Raw genomic sequence first — 7,552 nt, forward strand, 5'->3', positions numbered from 1 at the left:
CCAATGGCAAAAAACGACGATGTCCCATGTAGCAGTGTTTTTTTTCCAAAGCTCAACCACAAATAATATGTATCCTTGTGGCAGTATGGACATGCAAATTTGCCTTTTGTGCTCCAACCAGAAAGCATCGCATATGCAGGAAAGTCATTAATTGTCCAAAGCAGAATATCATGTAGTTTAAAATTCTTCTTTACCTTGTCATCCCATGTATCAATTCCCTTTTCCCAAAGATCCTTTAGCTCATCAATGAGGGACCTCAAATAGACATCAATATTCATTCCAGGAGATTTTGGACCAGGAATCAACATCGACATAATCCAATAAGGCTGTTTCTCAAACAACCAAGGAGGCAAATTTTTTATTTGCATTTTCTTTCAATTTATATTCCTTCATTTTTAATTTACAAGTTTTTTAGTCCTAATTTTTTGCCAATTTAGGTTTATACAATTCCAATATATATTTTCTTAAGTCCTAACACAATGTGCATGAGGGAGTGGATGCTATCGCAAATACAAAGGTAAGTGTATATCACTAGCTTGGTTTATCACAAATACAAATACAAAGATAAGTGTATCTTGGTGTCACGAACCCAAACCTAGGTAAAGATGTCACACTGCTGCAAAGATGGTTTGTGCGATAAATCCTATCCTTGAGGACATCGATTACCAATTTGCACTGAAACATTGTCTTAGCTCCCACATGAAATCACCTCAAGGCAAAGAAGGTGACATTGAACATGATACACCTATATGATATGCCATATATATGATACACCTATATGATACACATTTGATCAAACAAGATTCCAACTTGCCTATTCATAAGCCCCTAGTATGTTGGACACATTTAAAAAAGGTTTGTTCATTATAGAGTACGTAAATAGTAAAGCAAATGACAAAATGTTAATATAAGGGGTCGAGTAACACAATGCAAATAAAACCATGTGAAAGGAAAAAGTTTTCCGAGAAATTGTAAAAAAGAATCACCTGATTTGGACAACAAATGCGAAATCTAAACACGTTTAACATTTTTACAATGAATCAAAATAAAAAAGATGAACACCATGAACCTGGCGCCAACAAGTGGGTCCCTCATGTCAGTGGCATAGCCTTTTCCCACTTATTTTTTTTTAATTTTTGCCAAAAATTGGCTTGGCGCCCGCATGCAGCCATTTACTGCCTAATACACCGCCCATTATGCGAACAAAATGAATCTTAACCTCCCCACTTCCTCATTATCCTCCCCATCTCCTCCAATTCTTTCCTTTCCCTCCTCCAACTTGGTTCCCAATCTACACCCACCACCACCGCTTGTCTTTGCCGTCGCGTCATCATTGGAGGGCCACCGGTGCAGGACAGGCCGCACCTAGAGGCCACCGCGACGTGCCTCCCCACCACCAGTGCTCAAACCTCAAGGACTCCTAGACTTCCTCTTCGTCAGAGTTACAGCAACCCTAAAGCCATTGATCTATTCACTTTTCACTTATGAAAGAGTAATGCATGTACATGTGTGTCTATGTAGTTAACTTGTTCAATGTAGCTGGACTGCAGATTACATCAATGGAGACTCAATCGATGTCACTTGTGTTCAACACGCCAACACCTGCTTCATTGTCCAGACCCAAGGCGACTGATGTCGCTTTTTCAAACACCTTCATCTAGGACGGCGACACCTCCTAGCGATGAAGATGGAGGTGATGGCAGCCAATCACAAGAAAACCTCTGACGTTCCACTTAAGACGACGACAGGTAACAGCACAATGTCTGTCTAGATGCTACTGCAATAATTTAGAATTCAACAAATTACTTCAATAATAGTGAGATCCTTCAATAAACGGAAGTGAGATGCTTCAACAATATGAAGGACACATTATTGTTTGTCATTCTCAAGTCATTCCTTCTTTAAATATTGTTTAGGGTGTGCTTATGTTTCTCATTACATTCTGTGATAGCTCAGAACAAACATGGATTGTTTCTTTCACTTGCAAGGGGGCACTGGGGAGACAACAATTTGCTCAGTATACAATAGTCAGGGACGACCTCATGTTTGGTAACTTAATAACAATGAAATCAAATTTGGGGTATGGTACCAGGGACTACTTGTACTACAAGAGGAGAAGTGGTAACTCTGTAGCAACACTAAATGAGATCGAATATGATGTCGATGCAAATGCAATGATATCAAGTAATGCAGTGGAGAGGGAGGTCAAATTAGTATTGTCAAGGGATCAAATAACAAAGCAAACTGTGGACATAACACCCATTAAATTGCCAAGAACTATGGCATCAAATAGTGAACATTCCATAGATGAGTCACTTGATGATTACAAGGTGTGGCTTAAAAATATGCATAGATAGGGCAAGGCATGGGTAAGTTATGTTGTTGCCCCATTATGAATTGTTATATTATATTATATTGCAATGGCCAGATCACTAATAGCAGCATGGCTTTCGTAGATTTTGAAGATATATATAGGGATGACACAATCAAGACTTACAAAGAATGGTTAAGGGTGCAAGGACAACTAGATCAAATTAGTAATATATACCTTCTTTTCCCAAAATGTCAACCAACTTATTATTAGTCCTTCGCAATACATTTATAGTTTACACTTGTGACCTATTGTCTACAAGTGCATATGACAACCCTACAAATCAGATAGATTTACTAAATTCAAGTCAAGATAGCAATCCAACACCACCTCTAAACCAGGCATCACATGCTCGGCATGAGAAAACACAGGGAGATAGTAAGTGATGCTTATTGTGATTTTATTTTGATGTTCAGTTCAGTTTCCCTATGTAAATGATTTTGTTTAATCTCTTGCATTGTATATTGTTTCGATGGACAAGACTCCCAAAAGAGGAAGGCACAAGGTACTGTGAAAGGATTGGCAGCCAGCCACAAGAGATCCAAGTAGGGCAGTCAAAAGCTTAAAGTCCAATTCTCTACACGTGGAGGAGCTGTAGGTGAGAATGCACGCACATTTACTGATGAAATAGTAGTGTACACAAGGAAAAAAGCACCACTCATTGGGGTGAGAACATGGAAGGATATCCACCAAGATGTCAAATATTCAATAGTATCTGATATGATGGTAAGTTTCTGATTTGTTTTTGCTAGCATACACAATTTTGTTACCAAATTAGTTAAGAAGTGACCTAGAATTTATGTTTTATATGTTGAACAACATAAGTGGGACATTGAGAATAACAAAGAAAATAGGAAAAATATGGACCATCGCTAATGAGCGTTACAAAGGATGGCGAACAACATTAAGTGCTACGTACGGGGCGTACACCACCTATGAGGAGAGAATGAGACATAAGCCAGAAGAGTTGGACATTGTTGAATGGCACTATCTGGTTTTGTATTTTGGCAAGACAAGTTTTCAAGTTTGATGACCTTTACTTTATTCTTGCCATTTGCACTTGATGAAATAAAGGCTATGTTTCGGTACATTGCAATATTTTTTTATAATCAACTCCTTGTGCAGAGGGTTAGTTGCAAGAATTCTCGGAATTGGCAGAATGTAAAGGTACACCATCGGGCAGGATCAAAGACTTTTTCTCAGTGTGGCTTTGAGAAGGTAATAACTTCAGAAGCACATGACCATGCTTCCTTACCTTTTGAAATATTGCTAATTTGCTACATTCTTGCCTAATTAGAGGGACCCAATAACTGGTGATGAGCCAAATGATTTGGAGCTTTTCATGATCATGCACAGTAAGAATGGGCAATGGACAAGCCAAGAATCTAGGGATGTCTATGTGAGTATATAACAGTTTGTACAAACCTTATTAACTGATGCAAAGTGGCCGCCTACAAAATCATTTTCAATTAACTACTTCAACTGTCCTCCTTTGTTAGGATAATGCATGTAGCAAAATTTTGGTGAGGGAAATAGATGGAGAAGCACTCATCATCTCAGACATGGAGCAAAATCAGATTTTCCAGTCAACCTACCAGGAAACAAGAAACTGCAAATCAACCAAGATCTATGCTAATGGATACTTGGCAAAATACCCAACTAGAAGGCAACTACTGTCTAAGGATTACCAATACCAAGTGTGTTAGGAATCGACACTAGCCGAAGCATTTTCAAAGCTACAAGAGAGATTAGAATCTCAAGAGGCTGAAAAGGAAGCCAAAAGGGAAGAACATAGGCGTTAGATGGAACAAATGATGAAGGAAAGGGAGGCCGATAGAGAAGCTCTTAGGCAAGAGTTTATGGCAATGATGCAAGCAACACATGTACAAGCATTAATACAACAGGTAATAGTCGGCTACAAACCATGCATCATTTTCGTAGTTTCAAACTCCACTCATGATTTTTCTGACCAAAATTGAAATGCAGGCTAGCAAAGAGGGGGACAAAATGCAGAGGTTGCTGCTACAACAAACATGGATGAAGAAAATGTAAATATAGAAAGTGAAGAAATATCACATCAGCATGTAGTTTGAGAACTAAAGAGTGTTTAATGTTGTCATGTGATAGTCCTTAGTATGAGGCATAATTTTCCCTCCATCTATTGATTTGCAGGAAAACCAAGATAGCATCCCACCACAAACACAACTCGAAGCTACAACAGCGATAGGTACAAGTAATGGTCACATAACTAGAAATAGTGCTATGAATAATATTCAAACTGGCCAAAACAAAGGAGGGGATACGACAGTTAGTTTTACTACTACTAAAGCACTGAGGGATGCTATGGCTAAGAAACGAGCATTATCCAAAAGGAATCAACAAGATGGCAAAGCACAAGTGATTTTTGACTCCACTACCTATGAATATTTCTAAATCAGATTACAGATTCAGTTGGCTAGTTACTGTTACTGTATAGTGAAATGATACTTAGCTGAATACTAAGTTTCTGTTTGCTGAATATACCAATGTTAATGATTGTTTTAGGAGCAAGATAAAGTTTGAGTGGAGCGCATAACTGATGGACGGTCAATGTCAAGCCAACCTTTGCTACAATGCTACACATAGCTTATTACATTTTGAACTATTCAAAGTAGCTACTGTGCATCAGATACCTTATGTATTTCAGTTGTTGTGCATGTGTTATCAACTAAGTTTTACATTGGATGTGGTTTCATTAATGAGTTTGTACGAACAAAGCATATTTTGGATTAATGGATGTCTAAATGCTTCTTTCATCATATATTGTTTGGCATGCAATTATTGTTTGAAGCAAATAGAGCATTGTAATATGGACTATCGACAAAATAATTTGGCGTTGCAATATATGATATAGCAACAAACAAATGGTGTTGCAAAAAACATCATACCAATGGAATAGTGGGTGTTGCAATAGAGTATCCAAACTGTAGCAACACAATAGTTAGCATGGCAATAGAGGGTCCAACAATAGCAACCAGTATTGATCATTGCAATAGAGAGGCAACCTCTAGCAACCAAACATTTACCATGGCAATAGACGGAGGCACCTATAGCAACCACAATATTTAGTGTTGCAATAGAGAGGCTACCTCTAGCAACCAAATATTTATCGTGGCAATAGATGGTTCCACCTATAGCAACCAGTATTGATCGTTGCAATAGAGTGGCTACCTCTAGCAACCAAATATTTATCGTGGCAATAGATGGTTCCACCTATAGCAACCACCGAGATAGCGTGGCAATAGAGGGTCCATCTATTGCAATGCTATTGATGCGTGGTAATAAGGTCTATTGCAACACCTAATATCATTGCTAGTGCACCTATTGCCATGCTTTGGGTACATGGCAATAGGTATTTCTGGCAACACCGGGTGTGTTGCAATAGTAACTATTGCAACACTGGGTGTAACTATTGCAATAGTAACTATTGCAACACCCACCATGGTTGCCTATACTATGGGTTGCAACACTACATGGTGTTGCAACAACACTCCTTGGTGTTGCAATAGGGGAATACCTATTGCAACACCAAAATGAGTCGTTGGGCAAACCTTTTGCCATGGTTACTATGGCAATGCCTACCAACGAAAAAAAATGTTGCAATTTTGTCTATCGCAACCATTTTTGGTATATTGCAACGCTTTTAGGCCGTTGCATCAGGGGTAAAACCTTGTAGTGCCACCATCTTCAACAGGCCGAGAACCTCACCTGCAACATGGTGGGATAAACCCTAAGTACTCGAATGTACTTAGCTAGACTTTACCTATCATAAAATCAAGTGACACCAAGAAGTATGCAAGGCTTTATAGGTGGAGCTAGCTTGGCAACATTTTGCATAAAAGCCAAGAGTTGAGCTATACCTTTTACAATTCAGTAACCAAGTTAATTATAGCTATTCATCTCTATATTAGCAACTAACCTGTGCCAAACATGTGGGATATCATTTAGTAACAGGCAATAGTAACCATAGCCGGTATAATGTTGTAACATCATCATCATCATTATAACCATCAAGTTCAATTAAGTTATTCTACTGTTGCCGCTACTCAGTCAAGTTCTCACTATCTGGGAGAGATGGCGATTCGAATTGATTCCTACCTAGCTGGGGAATTATTCCTAACACAAACCCAAGTCTACTAGCCATGGTAGCCTTAGGTCACCTTTGGTACAACTCAGGAATCGCGGTTCCAAGCAGCGCCGCATCCTCAGGGAATCCACTCTGTCAGGTGGCCAATCTCACCTTTGGACTTATGCCAATGGCTCCATGCACATCCTTACTACCGCCAGAGTGCGCACTTTCACTTCCCGGCCCTTCGGCCTGAGTTGAGCTACTTGGCTTTGCGATCAGAACGAGTTATCTGGCCAACTAAGTGATAGACATGCGTTCAACATGACATGAGGACGTACAATGCATTGGGCCTTAAACGACATAGATAGGGATAGATCCACACCTAAGACCTTCATGTCTTGTTGCTTCTCTATCGACATCCCGCCCAGTATCCTTTTTATTCATCAACACATGGTTATTTCCACAATAGCAAATATAGTCAACCGTGCTTTGGTATCCACCTATATCTCGTAGGTGATAAGGAATCACCTGGCTTCTATCGGTCTAAGCATTGCTAAGCATATAGTCAATCCTGGACCTATATAGGGTTCAAGGTATATTTCTGGACAAGGTAGTTCTATGCATCAAGTGGTTCCAATCAACTCTTATAACCTAATGCATCTAACATAAGAACTCAAGTGATATTTATAAAAACATAGCAGGCTTAGAATGCTCTAGGGCTTGCCTAGGATCCAACACTAGGTTAGTGTTTGTTAGACGACACTCGCTTGGTGAGTATCTCCCATCCTAGCACTTGTCCAGTCCTTCCATCTTCGGGATAGGTCCACCATACACCATCTTCGGGTTTGGCTACAGCATCACGTCCTTCACGTGGTTCATCTAGCATACCTAGATGAGATGCAAGTGCATGAATATGAAGAATGGTAATATAAGATGCATCACATAATAGCATTCAAGGCAAACATAAGATCATGCAAGACATAGGCACCTAGAGTTATTTAACTAAACATCACACAACCTATTATAGAGGGATAGCAAGTATATTAGGCATGTCACACAAGTGAACTTAAGTT

General features: G+C 39.3%; 1 pseudogene; it reads left to right on the plus strand.

Annotated features, from left to right (window-relative positions):
- Positions 1–1,681: 1,681 nt before the first annotated feature.
- On the plus strand, positions 1,682–4,173 carry LOC136548516 (uncharacterized; annotated as a pseudogene).
- Positions 4,174–7,552: the final 3,379 nt, after the last annotated feature.

Source organism: Miscanthus floridulus, chromosome 4 (genome assembly GCF_019320115.1).
Source record: "Miscanthus floridulus cultivar M001 chromosome 4, ASM1932011v1, whole genome shotgun sequence".
In the NCBI taxonomy this organism is placed as follows: domain Eukaryota; kingdom Viridiplantae; phylum Streptophyta; class Magnoliopsida; order Poales; family Poaceae; genus Miscanthus; species Miscanthus floridulus.